Genomic DNA, 18,694 nt, shown 5'->3' with positions numbered 1-18,694 from the left:
ACTCTTGTATCTCTCCTGCTCACATTCTCCCAGAAACCAGGTTACAGCCATTTCTTTGAAAACTGCTGCATTTTTCACAAGAGGGAATAAGACTCAAATACTTGTAATCCCTCCAATTAAAAATTCACTTCTAAAAGTTCCCAAATACAACAGCTGAGAGTGAAGTCCTCTCTCTCTCTCTCAAGAGGCCAGGCTCCATAATCTCCTGGACAGCAGGAAACATCAGCTGGTTTGATAAGGACCTTGAGTACCAGGCAGATTTACAGGTCTGCTTCCTTCCATGAGACATCCTCATGGACATGAGCCAAACCTTCAGTCCTCTGGGCCCTTCTAGAACTCAGAACTTTCCCACTGGCTCTGGCTTTTGAGCCATGCAAGGCAAAGCAAGGCAGCCCTCCTGCTTATTTCCCCTGCATATGTGAGCAGGATGAAATTCAGGGATATTCTGAGCCCTTTAAGTAATTGCTCTGTGAAATAATCTATCACATCTATTAATTTATTTATTAAAATGGCAAGGCTTGATATTTTTTTAATATGAAGCACCTCAACCAAAAAGGAGACTGTTCTCCTACTAAAACAAAAGTGCAACTGTTCTGGCCATCCTAGACACTGCAAAAATATTTCCTTCTTTATGCTGAAAACAGAATTCCAAACTAGTTTCCAGAGATTGTGCTGGCTTGTGATAAGAATTCCAGACAAGGAAAGGCTACTTAGATCATGAGAGGCTTCTGTCAAAAGACTGAAAGGACTGTTTGAGATTCCAAACTAGTAACTCCTTACTTACCTCACCTTTGCAGTAACATTTTTTAGGTATTTTAGGTAGAACTGGAGAAGGCATTTTACTCTAAAGAACTTCAATAATCACAGGAAATATAGACCTTCACCTCATATTTTAAATGTTTGAACAGTTTAAGGCAAGTAATAGGACCCAAACAATACTGCAAAACAGTGCATGAGATTAGAACTAGGGAAATAAAAATAACAATTTCAGTCTTTTCATAAATACAGTGATATCAATAGAGGTTAAATGGTAAATTAAAATAAAAAGATATGCAGTAATTAAATCAGACAAGTTTCAGTTGCAGGCTGCCTAACTTTCTAACAGAGATTACCTTGCCAAATATTTTTACTGAATCCAGTCTGCCAGATCATCTAGCAGAAAGTCAGAGACATGACAAGATCTGATCTTGCATTTATTTATTGTTCATCTGGAAGCTATAGGTTTACTAGTTTACCACAATTATATTCCATCTGGGACTAAGTTCCTCAGGACAGAATAGCATCTGCATGAGCAAGATAAAGCAAAACTGATAAGTGCTGCTTTCCTCACAGCCTTGACACTAAACAAGCCATGTGAAGTCAGATATGAAAACAATCCCTATCACAGCAATGGTCTTACACTGTCAGATATGTAAGGGATGCTTTCAGGAAAAGAATCAGCAGTGAAATAACTCCCAAAAACCACTTTCAGAGAAAGAGCCATGCAACTTCCAAGAACCAAGAGTGAGAGCCAAGATATGGGGACTAAATGAATAAAGTGTCCTCAACTGAGCTGAACACAGGCCAAGTCTGGCTCTTCACAACAAAATCTTCCACCCACAGCTCTCTCAAGTAATTTCCAAGACCCTCTAAGTCCTGCAGAGGCTTTTTTTATCTACTTGATTCAAGGAAGAATATGCTGAAGAAATAAAACTATTATTTTATATCATAATGAGGAAACAGAAACAATCAGTGGGGAAGTGAGGGAACTATTTAGCTGCAAGAAAACAACATTTTGTTAACACATTTGAAAAGTGTTTTTATGCAAGAAGCCAGAGGAGCACCATGCCACAAAGGCACAAAAAATAAATAGTTTGATGGAGTGTAGAGCCAGGACAAGAGGAAACTTGAGCAATTTCTGGAAAAACCTTTAGGAGCAAGATCTCTTCCAAAAATTCCCAAGGAAACACCCATAGTCCTATAATGACAATTGTCCCACAGAAACTTGTCAAGTATTTTTAAGATTTCTGATAAACAATAAAGAACTGCTATTATAATTTATAATAGCAGGTTGGAAGGGAACCTGCAATATGATGTGCAGCATACACAGAGCAGACCAACTTCTGTTAGTATTATTATAAAGATTATGCAAAAAATCTCATCAATGCCCCTAGAAAGTGCAGTGTATTCCTACTCAGGTAGCCTGTGAAGTTTCCCATATTCAAAAGCTCAAAGCAAAAGTTCAACTGAGCAAAAAAAAAAATTAAAAATGGACATTTCAAATATTTTCTTTCAGAATGAAACATTTCCTTCACTTCGTTTCCTCAAAAAAGCAAATGTGAGGAAAACATGAACAAAACTCTAATAAAAAGATAAACAGATTACATTTTTAAGGGGAAAGGAGAAAGGAACCTCTACATATTTTTGTGCACAAAACCAACTCAAATTGTTGAAATACCAGAGTATGACATCTAAATAACACTAAACTGTCATATAACATTTAAGTTACAAGATGCTGAGCATAAACTGACAATTCTACCTTGGTAAAAAATAAGATTTTTTTTAAAGTGTTTTAGAGTCCAGTCAGATTACCTCATGTAAACAATCAAAGTTGTTTAAAAACTTGTTCATCCTTGAACTGGAAATTACTATTCCTTAGCCAATATATCATAGCTGAAAGAAAGAAGAATGTCACCAGTTCACAACAGTGATAAGCAAAATGAATTGGCTGCAATGATTCCTGCAAATGAAACCACAATGCAATTATAGATTCGAGCCTTTTTAGCATCATAAGAAGGTTATTTATTTTCCTGATCATCCCCCTAACCTTCCTCTTCCTCTCTGCTATCTGGAATTCATCTTTCTTGAAGCCGGATGACTGCATTTCAGATGAGATATCAGAGAGTACATAAAAATATTCCCCAATTTCTGTAACAAATCTCTCTCCTGATATATTTTAGTATCAGATTTTCTACAGCCACATTTTATTGGTGACTAACAGAATCCTCTAACACACTATTGTTACGTTACCTGAACCTTTATACTAAAAAGTTCTGGGTTTTTTTGTCCAGAGGGGCATAATCCTGCATTTTGTACTACCCTAGCTCATCCATTTTTCTCACTTCAGAACTCAGGATCATCACCAGGGACCCCAATCTCAGGTGTGTGCCTCCAAATTCTGGCAAGCTGAGCAATGGCAATATGAAATAAGCCTCACTGCAGTATCAGATCTTGAGATGTTTCACCAAGATTTTTGCCAGCCTGGTCTTCCCTCTCACTGCTGTCTCCACTGCTCCTCTGTTAGCCAATATTTCACCACTTCTACCACTCTTGGACTGAAACATGTCCCACTTTAAACACCTGAACATGGTAGAGCATGGAAAGCCCTCCTAACATTCAGCTAAATTAGGCATTATGTATATCTGTTGTTTAAAGGTTAGTAGTCTTATCAAAAAAAGATACTGCTTTAGCCTAATTTAGCTAAATTCATAACCAAAATGGATGCACATTGGTTCTCTAAAACTGAAAAGGTTTTTTCTGACACCAGAGAAATAATCTTTTATAGCAAATCCAAAGGGGAATAATCAGAATATGGTTTTGCTTTAGACATAAATGGATTTTTACAATTTGTTCAAGCTTGCTATCCTGTCTGGGAATGGGAGTGGTAAAATTCAGTTCTAAATCCTATGTTAACAATGAAGTTGCAAACTTTGGATTTTGTTCCAAAAATATCACCAGAATTCCTGCTTTTTCAATTGATTATGTTCAAAATACTCCTGTTGAAAGCTTCTGGACTTGAAAGCGTGTCTTTGAAATACTTCTAGGATTGAATCTTCTAGGATTTCAACCCTTTCAACAAAAGTTATCCTTAAGTATAAAGACACAAACAATGGTGGAAATTATTTTCCGAATGTGTTGCAGAAAACATGGAAGAAAAACTCATTTAAAAAAGACTCTTTAATCATTCCTAACATTCTTTTTTGTGTATATAGTAGATACATTTTAAGTTTATTCTTTTTAGTCCATATTTATATATGGACTAAAAAGAAGTCCATATATAAATATGGACTATATATAAATAGTACATATGTGAACACATATATATTCATGTATATGCATATTCATGTATAAAAATCTTACTGCTAAAAAAATCAGGGTATAAATAATTTAACACAGAAGGAGAGGCTACATGAAATCAGATTTACTAGTCACAGGAATGAAACCTGAGTATGAAAATTCATTCCCCAATCTCTGACAGCTGACATTAACATGGAGCCTTATAAATCTGCCCTTTAAGAAAATTCTAAAAGTAAATAAATAAATAAAGTACTATTCCTCATCTGTTTTTCTTTTCCTGGAAAGCATTCTGAAAGTAATCTTTTTCCCAGACGTGGATAATTCTGCACATGGGTGAAATTCTGCTCCTTTTTTCAATCTCCTCAAAAGACTGAGAAAACAAAGATACATTTCAAGAAACAAGACAATGCCAGGACACAAAAGGAATCTTAATGTAAAGTTTAGCATATGTTAACTACATTGGATCCTGCACTGCACTATGCAAAGTTAATTGTATTTATCAACATATAAGAGTATCACGATACCATCTCTCAAGTGGAAACAAAGCAAAAAAACAAAACCAAAACCAAACCCCCAGAAAACCCTCACCTTTCAAACCAGTAAGTTATAAAAGACATGTGAAAGAAGTCCTAATACTTTTTTCTGCAGCTGCCAAATTGTCTTCAAGAATTTAGTGTCCAAGTACCCCTTTAGTAAGGATATTTTCTAAGAAGTGAAGAGCAGTTGGCTGGCAAATAACAGCAACTATGTAAAATCTAATGAATTTATTAAATTTACATCTACTTAACATTGCATTACAAAAGCATATCTTTGAATACATCGGTGTATTAGCCTCTTTGATTTCTACTTCTATAAAAAACAGGGGGGTTTATGCCTATCATTCCTGAAAATTAAATTCAGGACAGCAAAGTCAGCCTTTGTTCTTCCTGCATGTGTTATACCCGCAGTAATACCTCACCAGGCTGGCTGTAAACTTGTGCAGATGCAATTAAGTGCCTCTGTAACTGAACCTTTCTAAACCTTTGTATTATTTATGCAAGAAGAAACACAACCTTCTACCCTCATTCATCTCTGTACTGGTCTGCAAGACCTAACAGAGGACTGAAAAAATTATTTAGTGAATTATATATAGATGTTATTTTGTATGTCAACCAAGTATGAAATTGATAGCACAGGGATAAAATAAAGCAGTCTCCACACTTTCTTGTGATTTATTTACATATACATACAAATTTTTAAATTTTATATACACATATGTATAAATATTTAATTTCTTCAGCAACTGAAATTATACCATTAAGTATGCTCTTAACTGGATGGTTTTCCATTTTCTACATCTTAATTCCAAGTACCTGTCTAAAGATCTAAATTGGCATCATTATCCTAGGAACATGTAAGACTAAATGAACCTAGGAATAATAAAATGCCTTGACCTTAACAGGCCTCCTGTATCAAAAACATTTAAAAGAGTACAAAAGATTGACTTCAGGTAATCCCACTCTTTAACATAATCTACTATTTTAGATATGAATAAGGCTTCTTTTTCAGCACAACTGCTAGTTACAATTAATAATAGTAAATTATGCTAGTTTTTATATTCATATTTCTCCTGTGAGTTAAACAACATTAAGCATGAAAGGAACACAAAAATACTCTTAATTAGCCTGGAGGTCACATGCTATAAAAATCATTAGGCCACTGAAAAAGAGGAAATTTTGAAACAAAGGCAGGACCGTGAGTTTGCAGGTACAGTTCTAGAAAAAGGAAAATGTACCTCATACATCAAATTTCACTGTACAGAATACAGCCTTTAAATAACAGCAGCAGCCTTGCCCTGGTCAAGTTTTCAACACTGGGTGGCAACCCTCAACACTGGCCTATAACTTTACTGTCTTATTTAGAAAGAAATTAATTCAGGATTTCTCTCAAGCATGACACTGGTTGAGAGAGCAAGTCAGAAAATTGTACATCACAAAAAATTTCCAGTCTTTCTCTTTTAGCTTTTAATGGCAGGTACCTGATTATGACACTACAACAAATATCTTTGAAGTGTTTAACTTACTTTGAAGTGTTTAACTTACTAACACAGTTAAAGGAAAAGAAAAACAAAATCCTAAATATGCAATTCATAAAGCAGCATATTTTCCTTAATTAATTTTCTCAACATTTACAATATCTTTACTAATTCTCTGTAACTGGATATATTCTGGATTCTCAGAGAATCTGTGTAGAATAAACATTTGAGACATCTTAAAGGCTAACTAAAACCATCTTTCTACTACACTGCAAGGCAAATGATTTTTGGATGTTTTGCATTTTTATGCTAAATAGTGCAGCTGCAATTGATAAAAACCAATCAAGCTAATTTAAGTCAATCATGTCCAGGAGGTTCTCATCACTTGTGTAAAAATGCTCTCACACTCACTCAAAGACTTTACCACAGCAAGTACCTCCCCCACACCCAAATTTTGATACCTTAAAGTCCCCTCTGCATCTTATGCAAAAAGAAAAGAAAATATAATTCTTATGGAATAAGCATATTTATAGTTTTACACTACAAATCAAACATCTATGTTTCATTTGAATATAAACTTAGATTGTTAGAACCACTTGAGCACAAATATGACCCATCCCACTGCAGCACCACTGTACCTTTAGTGCACATCAAGGCACTGGGTCAAAGGCAAAGTAAACTTCTACCACTGAGAATGCACAACTGTTACCCTCTAATACGTAATCTGGATCACATTACTGAGATCATATGTTTTGAATTTAGTTTTTGATTTATCAATATGGCACATCACAGCTGCCATCCTGAGTTCCCTCTCAGCTGCTGCATTTGACATTTTAAATGATGATAGTTTATATTTTTAAATTTTGCACTATTGCCACTACATTTTAAACCTATGAAACTATAACAACCATGCAAGAACTCTTTCCTAGATGGGCAAAATCCAACATTACAGATCTGAAATCTGTGTTTGATTCTTATCCATTTGGCCAACCCCCATGTGCAAGTGACTGCAGACACTTCTCAGCCAGCTCAAAAATAATGCAATAGAGGAGTATGCCATGTCCTTATTCCTGTTCCCTTGGAGATGATTATGGGGTTCTGGCAGTATCTGGAGATGGAAGCAGAGAATCACATCAGCTTGCCCGGGATCTCTTTCTCCTCCACAAAGAGGTGAAACCAGGTGACAGCAGGTGCTATCAGATTGACATAAACTGCTGCCACAACTTCTTTGCATGTTCTTTTTGAGAAGCTGCTCACAAAAACCATTTGCTCACTGTTCCAACAGAAGCAAACAAGGAAAATACAACAACCTCAAGAAAATTAATCTACCAGTAATCCTGCAACTGACCAAGACAGGGCTTGAAAAACAAACCCTCATCTTCAAATCATATAAAACTACATCTATCTTTGTGGAGAAAGAAAATTTCCCAATTATATTTGTCCTACAGTTGTGAAAAGGTTTTTTGTTGGTTAGGAAAGGTTCTTTTTTTATTGACAGACTACTATGTCGGGGGTTTTTTAATACACTGAACTGTTAAATACCACGTCAAATACTAAGATAAGCTTTTCATCAAACTGTTTATCTTAGAACAGAAAGTGGATAATAGTTTTTGGACTTATGTATGACTAATAATAACTACTGAAATCAATAACACACTGCCACTCCAAACACATGTTCTAGAAATGCTTCTTTTGGTTATGCATCAGAAGACAAAATGCTTCACAACAATAGCTAAGCCATTAGGAAACAAAGCCAGCTAACTGAACAGGCAGCACATGCCTTGGGGATGTGGAGCCAGCCTCTGGAACACACTCAGAGCCCAGCTTAGACTTGGTGTATCTCCAGCTGAAGGTCCCACCTGGATGGTTGGGAACTGACACACAGAATGTACCTGCAGAGGCTGAGCACCAGTCTGTGCACCCTGACAAAAAAGCCACAGCAAGATCTCAGTGCTGTCTTCAATTCTTACTCGTGGAAGGGCACGAGAAGGCAGGGCCAGACTCTTCTCAAGGGAGCACTAGGCAGGGATGAGACAAGTGGAACATGGAAATTCCACCTTGACATTTTTGGTTTGGTCTTTGTTATTTTTTTTACCACAAGCTTGGTTCAACTACTGAAGCAGATATCTAAATAGGTTATGGAAAATCCATCCCTAAGGTATCCAAAACTTGGCTGGATGCCATCCTGAGAAACCTGCAGTAACTAAAACGTACTTAGATCAGAAGCTTGGGCTAGACAACCTCTAAGCAGGCCTGACATCACCCTGTGAAGCACCCAGAGCCCAGTCCTCCCTGAGGATTCCCCCATGGGCACACAGCAAGTGGGTGGATTGAGTATGAAATGCACACAGAAGAGAGAGTTAGAAGGTCCCAGAATTCCAGCTATCCTGTAGTTTTGTTCATAAGGTAAGTGGTGAGAATTTATTGCATATCTGAGCTTTTAGCATCCTTTACACAATGAAGTTGAACAAAGATGATCTCTCAAGGCTTCTACTTGCAGGAAAACAGATTTCAAATCAAACTATCAGCAACCCATCAAAAATACAGCTTTTCTTAGGGAAAAATTACCAGAAATTCATAAATCCACACCAGTTACTACAAATCACCTTCTTGTCTGTCATGTATCTGGAAATGGCCTCCAGGATTATTCCTTCTTCATTATGACCTTTCCAGGGATCAATATAATCAATGGAGTTCCCTGCATCCTCCTTCTTGCCTTTTGTAAGACATTGGCTTTCTCCCAATTCTCAGAAACCTCTCCCAGTTCCCACCACTTTGCAAGGATAACTGACACAATGCCACCAGCCCTTGCAGGTGCATTCCAGCAGGGCCAAGGGACTTGTGTGTGTCTGGGTTCTTTAAATATCCCCTGAGCTGATCCTCTTCATCAAGGATAAGTTTACCTGGCACTGGAATTCTGTAGTGGTTTCAGAGACCTGGGGTTGCTGAAGGTTGGTTTTTCCAGTAGTGATCAAGGTGAACAAAGCACTCAGTATCTGGACTGTCTCCATCTCCTTTAGGATCAGATCTGTCCTCCTATGAGTGACCCCATATTTTCCTTAGTCTTCTGCTATTGCTGTGCCTGTAGAAACCTTTGTTGTCCTTTCTATCTCCTGTTACATTCAAGTCCAGATGGGCTTTGTCTTTCTAAACCCTAAACCTGATTCTCAGAGAGGGTCTCCCTGCTCCTCCCAGACATTTGTGCCTGCTCCCACCTCCCTGTGTCATTCATTTTCATTCAGCTGCATAATTAGAGAAGTACAAGTGCTGATTTTGATTATACAAAACTGTTCATTTATAAAAATGCATGGTAACAAAATATTCTCCTCTATTTTTAACAATTCCTGAAAGCATTCTTTATCCAGGAAAAGCATACATAATTTAAGCTTATCCTCTCACTAGGTATGTGACAGCACACTTCAAACTTTATGACAAGATGACACAAAGTAGAATGGATCCTGCTGCCAGACTGCTGGCACACAGAATCCCTCTGGAAGAGAAAAAGGTAACAGAGGCCACTGGCACCTCAGTGCAGAGAGGCCTGGACTCGTGTTTGGCTCAGAAGCCAACTCAGCTGCAGGGCTGGGCACAGCCATGAGCCACCAATGCACACTGGTCTAGGTCAGGTCTGGCAAAGATTTCCTGCCTGATTTAAAATGAGTTTATTTGGTCCAATGGCACTTTTCCTGGGAATGGAGGGCAGGTTGACCACAGATGTGCCTCTCTTTATTTGTGGCCTGACACTTGGCTGGATAAATTTCATTATGTTTTTGGTTATGCTTAAGAAAAGTACTGTCAATTGTTTCCAGTCTGTTGCAAACGTGAACCTCCAAGCTGTATTAAATATGTACTATTGTATTTACCACAATGTTATGAAATCATGCATAAAATGCTAAAATGGGATAAAATAAAGGGAATGTGTCTTCCCCTCCTCCCCAAATTCTGGCAACATTTCAAAATTAACAAGGAACCAAACCAAGGCTTCTATTGAAAGGTCAACCAGCACCTGAGTCAAGGGAAGATAAAACTGGCCTAAAACAAAAATAAACATATTATTTAGTAAGTGGAAACCAATTTTCTCTTATATCACATATGGAGAAAGATTAAACAGCTCCAAAATGCAGTATCTTAGTAATTACCTGTGCTTATTAAGCAAGAAAATGGAATTCTTTTGGCAGAAAGAGTAAAACAAAATTTAAACTTGACTAAAAAATTAAATCAATAGAAAAAGAAAAGATTATTTTATTGTAACTAAAATAATGTGGAACTGATTAGGTATTGAGGAGAATTAAGATTTTCATCTTTTATTCCCACACATTCTCATCTCAGGAACTTTACTGCTCCTGACATAATGCAGAGAAATTTAGCTATAGATATTCAAAGACAGAAAAGAATGTGGAACCATGGCGCAAAAATACATATTCTGTTTGAAATTCAGTGTAACAGGGAGTCCTTTAACTGTGCACTATGTTATGTTTTAGAGTTCCAAAAGATGTAAAAGATCAGTGAAGTGCACTCTGGAGCTCAAATATACCTGAGCACATCTTTCTCTACAGTTTCCTACCTTGCCCAGTAAGGACTCTGCTTATTTGTACATGATTTTGCTATTTATCTAAATTTAAAGGTGAAAGATGAGCCTCCAGTATGAATCTTTCCAGCAGTAATCCATCTTCCATGCAAGCCCCTGACCAAAGAATTACTTCTGTTACACTGGATATGGCACACAGGCATCATGAACACTCGTAGAAAATAAAGAAAAAAGAATCTTAGCAAATCCTATTGCTCTTGGTAGTAATTGCTACTGACAATTTTCCTATTTTATTATTTCTCCTAAGTTTTAAGGCAAAATTTTTGTCCTCCATGCAGAGTATTTCAATGACAACATTCCTCCAAATTTACTACTGAAAAACACTATATATTTTGGAATAGAAAGTAATTTTCTCTGGCCTGGCTACAAAAATGCTTTCATTTCAACCACAAAGAGTACCTATATTTTGAAAACAGAAAAATATTATTTATGCAAAAGATGAGGAATCTATAGAAATAGGCAGATATAATAGATAGGGATTTTAATTTCAATTAGGAATTATAGAAAAACTCTCTATTTATAATCTCTCTCTCTATAATCTTTTCCAGAATCCAAACTAGTGTTGTTCCAACAACGTTCAGAATAATGAGTAAGTGATACAGCATAAAAGTAATTAACTAATGGAAAGTATTTTAAGTATTTTCTTGGAACTTCAACAGTTTGAACGGTTGAAAGGGGAAAACAGGCATGCAGTGAATGTGAGCCTGAACTGTTTTTATTTACACACTCCTCAGTCTTTACCATCCTGTACTGATCTTATGCCTGATCTCACAGCACAGGGCAGCTGGAAGAAAGCAGTCTTTATAGATAAGAAACAGCTGTTATGCTTGTTTGACCTGAGGAAGAATTTGAAAAATAAAAGTAAAAGGACACGAGAATGAAATGAGTCCTCATAAAGCAATACTTGCAGAATTGCTCCAGCCTATTTCCAGCCAGCCCTGCTAACAGCATCTGACGTGCACCTTGCTTGTATCAAACTTACCTCCACTGAAAGGCAGAAAAAAGGGGATTGAGCAAAGGAAATACTGGTTCACAAGCCCTTTATGAATGTCTACAAAATCAACATTTTTTAAAGGAAAGTTGTTACTCAGTTGGGGGGGAGGAGGGACCAACACCACACATTTTAAAATGTCAGAATTAAGATTTGCCTCTACAAATACAGTCTGACTTCTTATGTTAAAGCAGGCAGCCAGATGAACACTACAATAACACAAATCAAAGCATCCTTATCCATTTTATTCCATCTTCTGATCTCCATCTACTTCTCAATCCAACTTGACGCAAGTACCAACATTTTCAAAACTCTAAATACTTGACCTGTAAACCCCAGATTTTACCTTGTTAGGTCTTAGTTTCACAATACTTAGACACATTTCTAACACAAATTGTGTTAGCAGAACTCTACTGATTCAGACAATGTTTAAGCAGCTCTGTACATGAGCACAGATGTTCCTGTCCAGTGCTCTTACGTAACAGCATCTTCTACAACCCCCCCTCCACAATTTCATGCTCTTTTTTCACTTATTTCCTACTGATTTAGTAGAATGCCTCTTTTTCTTCTTTAGATTTATTCTTAATGCTTGACAAAAATGTCCTCTTGCTTCCTTGCAAATACTTTTTACATACAACAATGACAAATCTTTCAAAAATTTTCACAGACTGCATTACTTGATTTTAAGTGCGGAAAGTACTGGAGAAATGTAAAATATTATGTAATTATATCATGTTATCACTTGGGACATGAAGTGTAGAAGTTCTCTTTGTCTGAGCTGATCTTATATGAACACTTCTCTAAATATTAGCAGGTTACTTCTGAAACCCCTAATCTTTCAGAAGCTCAGATCCTTTTACTTTTATTGTACACTGTGATACCAAGAACTAGAAAATTCTTTCCTTTTAAAAGTTAAACAAGGGGAAAAGGAAGAAAACAAACAACCCACATCCCATAGCCAAAAAGGAAAATATTATTCAGAATCCTACCAAGAAAATAATCAAAAAACCATATGAGGTCTACTGTCAGTATAAGCATATCTAAAGATTTCTGGATGACCACAGCTGCAGAAGCTTTTTCATTCCAAATGGACCATATTCCTATTTTAAACTATACTTCTGCTCTTAGCATGTTTTATTTTTTTTTCCTCTGCAAAGACAGAAGAAGGCTGAGAATCCATCTTTGCACCTTCTACACTTTGAGTGTTTGGGTTAAGAGCAATTGTGAGTTAAGGACTGTTACCTGTGTTAGGAAGAGGACATTCTGAAAAATGAAATCACAAATTTAAGAAGTGTAAGTGGTTGTAGCCTTTTCTCCCCAGTCGTCTCCTAGACAGAAGACTCAAAAATTATGCAAAATTACTTCAATAACTTCTCCATTCACTTCATCACTACAGAAATAAGTGCAAATCATTAACTGTTTCAGACTGGTTGCTGTTATATCTACCAGTTATTCTGCTAATTACAACATTTCTGTGTTCCCCTTGGGTCTGCATCCACTGGTGAAATTTCAACGCTGTTTTGAAGTGTATTTTTCTTTGCATTTCTTGTATATGGTGCCACTACACCAGGATCATAACTAGGCCCCTTTAGATCAATCACAACTGAAGCAATAGTTAGGCTATGCAAAGAATCATTTTTGAAGCAATCCTACCCAAGTTCCTCTTCAAATATCTCCAGTTAGAGCAAAGCATTTAGATTACTAGCTAAGAGTACTAATATTTTTCTAATCATTTCCATCCACTAGTGACTTATCTTATCAGAGTAAATTTTGCTCAGTTATAAAAGCCCCATAAAGTCGTCTAACTGAATATTGTTTTCAATGGCAACAAGAAAAAAAACATAAAACTATAAAACTAAGAACTGGGGTGTGGGCAGGAGGGAACTACACTTTAATTTTCTCTTTAATTCAATAAAATAGATGAAAATGAGAAGTCTTTTGACCCCAAGATAAATCTAACATTCATCAAACTATTTGTGCCAAATGAGTTGCATGAATTCTTTACACACCAAATACACAGTCCATTCTTTCTACTTGCCCATTTTCTCTTTAACTTTGTTCTCCTGCCTCTGGGCACTACTTTCTACAGGCCCTGCAAATGGAACTCTCTACTCTTTCAGCCACCTTCACACAACAGAAACAAAAATTCTGTTTCAATTTCTTTGAAATTAAAATAATGGTGTTCCCATAACAAAGAAAGAATATTCAAAACAATAATGAAGAATGGATTCAGTCAAGGGGGATGGGGTTGTGTGTATAAGATGTATCAGGTATTTGTGAGAGCTTAATTTGTGAACCATAAAGCCACTGGAATGGGTCTCAGGAGGTCACAAGTGCAACATCCAACTCAAAGCACAGGGATCTAGAAATCAGACCAGGCCATTTGATGTGCCTCTGAACAGTCTTGAAATCAGAATCCAATAAGCAGATTGACACCAAAGGAAAAAACAAAAATGAAAAGCCTCCCATATTCCTTCACAGTTTACTTCTGTTTAGATACAGCATTTTGCTAACCTGTGTGTTCTTTCAGCTTAACTCTGAATTTACTGCTCTGCCACTACACTCCTCTCTGAACAGTCATAGGGCGTACAAAATGTGTCTGCAGCACAGCAACTGAAATGTCTGGCACATTCCACCTGAGACAAAGCTGCACTTGAAATGTGGAACCCTTTGTCAAGAGAGCAGTGGACAGCTGCAGAGTGACAGAGAGCACAGGGTAGCCTGGTGTCCAGAACAGCGCTTCGTGCCACGGGTGACCCTCCCTTTGCACGCACAGCACATCCACCAGAACAATGCCCTGGCAGCACAGCAAAGAGACCACACTGAAAGATCTGGCCCAGCCTGATTTGAAACAAGAAAAATCACAAAACAATAGAAAAACACAATTTCAAAGTAAAACTCTGAGAAAAACAAAAATGTGAGAGTGAAATAACCGTACTTATACCATTATTGTTGTAAAATTAAAAGCAGATTTACATTTCAAGAAATATCAAATATCAACATTGTAATAGAAAGAAAAATAAAGCTTTTTTAGTCTTGTTCCAAGTATTTTGTGCTGTCTGCTTTTATTTGCTCTTTATGCAAACTAAGAACTGCCAAGAAGTCAATAATTTCACAACCCTTCTTTATGAACAAATTTGTTTAAACAAAAAAAGCAGATTGCAATAAATAACTACTATAATCACCCTTCATTTTTATTAGGCTTTCTATATTAATATATGTATGCTGAACACATCAGTTATTCAGTTACAGTACAGACTTTACCTATTTTTCTAATCCATTTCCTCCATTGACAGGACTATGCTTACAATTCACAAAACTTCTTTGTAGACATTTACTTATTTCACAGTTCATTAACCTTCAAACAGCACACCTGCCAGTTTGCAGGTGTGTTATCTAAAGCAATGATCCACTAAGTGCTAAAGTATGTTCGTGTCAGAAATGCTTATGAAATGAATGTTTTTCTCCACTGAGCTACCCAGCTGAGTTGAATTTATTTGCATCAATAAGTTTTTTTCCTAATGGTAAGTGTAGTAGTTAAGCACCAGTCACTGCAAAAAAGAATCAAACTGTACTGTCTACTACTTCTTAAAGTATACAAATGGCCATGTTTAATCTTTTTAAATAATTGAAAAGGATTATTCACTCTTTAACTTCTTTCCTTCTGCAGTAACACTATAAGGCTTCATTTAAAAATTAACATCGTTTGACAGCTTTTTCACACAGCAGGGAAAAACCTCATCAAGTGTCGTATTCTTCCCTTTCACAGTTCTCTGTGGAGCACAGTGACATTTTCAGTTTTCTGTGGCTGGACTAGCCTTACATTGGCTCATTTTCATCTGACCTCAGGGTTTTCACATCATTAATAAAGAGATAATCAAAACAAAGGGTATATACATTAGGGTAGGAAAATTTTGCATAGTTTGGCACTATTATCATATATGACCTTTAAAATGGAACAAAATGAAATGCATATAGCAGAGGTGGTGAACCTTCTAAGGACTGCTTCCAAACATTTTTCCTACTGGCAGCAAACCATTTTCAGACCTCCCAACTCTGGCCACCGTGATAGTTACTGCTGTACAGGGTTTATTTCTTTTTGTTTCAGCTGTCAAAAAAAACTTCAAGTGATAGCTTTGTAAGTCAACTAAACATATTGAAATCAAAACAAAACACTGACATCACTGGGACAACAGAAACACTGCTCAAAAAGAACATTGTGTTTAGATTCTAGGCTTGTTTACCAATGGTTTTAACTTCTTCCACATTATGTCACAAAGTGCCATTGCACCTGAAACCTGATCAAAAACTCATCAAAAAAATTCAAGTGTCCTCTCATTTCTGATGATCTGGTACAACACATGTCAACCAACTAAACCTGCTAGTCATGCCTCAATAATAGTCAGTATTCTTCAGGATGAAGATCATCATAACTCTGCTTACACTTCATTTCTTACTGTTGAAACCAACTGCACAAGCTAGAGCTCAAACTTAAACTACACTTTAAAGTAGTAAAATTTTTCTGAACTAAATTTGCTAAGATATCATTAAAATTCCAAACATGAAATTATACCCCAAAAAAAATCCATTCTACTGACTAACAAACACTGGCAGAATTTGCCAACAAATAGAGTGAAACCAATGAACTTCCAGGGATACATGAACTACAAAAAAACTGTTACAACAACATGTTACTTCTAAGCTTCATGTCCTACCACACCTGGCTTGTAAGAACCATGTGGGTAGGTGGAGGGCTGGATATCAAGTGGAATCAGGACACTCCAGCAGAACCAGCACTGCATCCCAGGGGTTAATACTGCATCGAGTCCTGTTCCATGGCTTCATTCATGAGCTGGGCAACGGGGTAGGGTGCAGCCTTAGCAAGTGTGCTGGTGGAAAAAATGTGGAAAGGGCAACTGATACACCAAAGGGTCATGCTGCAGTTCAGAGGGATTTTGACAAGCTGGAGAAATGTGCTGACATGAACCTCATGGAGTTCAGGGAAAGGAAAGGTAAAGTCCTGAACCAGGAGACAAACAACACCAAGCACCTGCACGTGCTGGAGTCCACTCAGCTGGAAAGCAGCTTTGCAGAAAAGGGCCTTGGGGTCCTGATGGCCACGATGGTGAACACCAGCAATGTGGCCCTGCAGGGACACACTAACAGCATCCTGGGCTCATTAGGGGTTTATAGAGGTGATCCTTCTCCTCTATCAGTCAGGAGTCTCAGGCCACACCTGAGATATCATGTCCAGCTCTGGGCATACTGAAGACAGCCCAGTGAAAGGCCATAAAGAAACTAAAGGATTAATTAAGGGCTTTACTAAAGCATTGGAGTATCTCTCATATCACAAAGCCTGAGAGAGCTGAGCTGTTTAGCCTAGAAAAGTGAATGGGGCATCTTATCACGGTGTATAAATATCTGAAGGAAGGCTGTAAAGATGGAGCCAGACTTCAATGGTGCCCAGTGAGAGGACAAGATGCAATGGGCACAAGCTGAAACCCAGGGGTTTCCCTATGAACATTGGAAACATTCACACTGACCCATGTGGCCCAAAGAGGTTGTAGAGTCTCATGCCTTGAGATATTCAAGAGACATCTGTATATGGTCCTGGACAGCTGGCTCTAGGTGGCCCTGCTCAAGCAGGGGGGTTGGACCAGATGAGCTCCAGAGATCCCTTCCCTTCAACTATGACATGATTCTGTGAATCACATCCCCTTGCATCATACACAGCTGCTTCAGCAAAACGTTAAGATAACCTGCAGACTACCATTAAGCTAAATAATAATAAAAGGCTTCTTACGAAATAACTGAGAGCCTGTGGAGGGTTTCTTTTATTACAGGATTTACTATGCTAATTTAATTACAGCAAGGTGATTACGAAGTAATCCTATTTAGGCAGGAAGTTGACACTGCAACTCTGAACACCTTACTCAGCACTGGATTAGAACTGCCTTTTGGTGGTTACTTTCACCTCCAGAAAGAAGCACTTCAAGGCAAGTTATGAATATGTTTAAGGACACAAGATTGTACAAAAACTGTTCTACAAATAGACAGTGTAGACACGTAGAAATAAAGGTGTGTGGCTTAATTCAGGCAAAAATGTTATTAGCTTTCCTCATCTGGGAAGGACCAACAATAGTTTGTACAACACAAAATTTCTTCCCTAATGACTTCCACCTGCTGGAGGGCTGCCATTTGCCCAGCATCTCCCTGCAGCTGCTTTCCCATCTGCTGCTGGAAGCAATTGCCCTCCCTTTGGATAAGACCTAAGGCCTGAAGATGGATGATACAGTTGCTCTAAGCAACCAAAACCCAGAGACCCAGACCTGCTGTGTCTAGAAGCACTGTTGGATTGCTACCACAGCACAGTCTAGGCCTGATCATGTAGAAGGTTCAAGCTCATCAGCCTTGTGCAGAAACTGAGAAGAGGAATTAGATTCCTGTCAGAAGCCAATTGTTTCTCCACCAGGATTGCAGAATCCCAGCAGCCCTCATCAAAAATACTGTAATTCATTTTTGTACCACTGCCCATCAGCCAGCCAGATTGCAATAGACTGAATGCAAACCAGTGTGGTAAGGGATTAGGAATTCCAATCAGTGGAGAACCAATGGAATTCATCACCATCCTCAGCAGTATGACAGGTCATACAAGCCTTGCAAAACAGATTTGCACAGCCCAGGATTGAAAATACTCAATTTTTGCTACTCAAATGCTAGATTGGGCTCATCTAAATTGCTGGCTTCTTTATCCTTGTTTTGTTATGATTACTTTGCATTATACACATATGATAGCCCATAAAACACAAGCTGGAAATGCCAAATTTCATCCTCAAAAAGGGATAATCAGAAATTTCAGAATCTTAGAAATATTTACTTCCTGTTTCCACAAGAAGGACGAGTTTAAGCCATTTTTCTTCCTAGAGTTTTGCTACCAAGACACTTGAAACATTCTATAAAATCCTACCTTAAATAATATACTTCTCTGAATAGAAACTATTTGCTCTGTATGACTAAATTCCAACTAAACAAACAGGTATTTATT

General features: G+C 37.5%; 1 protein-coding gene across 4 annotated transcripts in view; it reads right to left on the bottom strand.

Moving 5' to 3' along the window:
- ERC2 (ELKS/RAB6-interacting/CAST family member 2) overlaps positions 1-18,694 on the bottom strand; it is a 406,794-nt gene that overhangs the window by 292,737 nt on the left and 95,363 nt on the right. The gene's annotated exons all lie outside the window — the stretch shown is intronic.

The sequence above is a fragment of the Molothrus aeneus genome, chromosome 12 (genome assembly GCF_037042795.1).
Source record: "Molothrus aeneus isolate 106 chromosome 12, BPBGC_Maene_1.0, whole genome shotgun sequence".
In the NCBI taxonomy this organism is placed as follows: domain Eukaryota; kingdom Metazoa; phylum Chordata; class Aves; order Passeriformes; family Icteridae; genus Molothrus; species Molothrus aeneus.
This window is presented reverse-complemented; position numbering and strand designations above follow the sequence as displayed.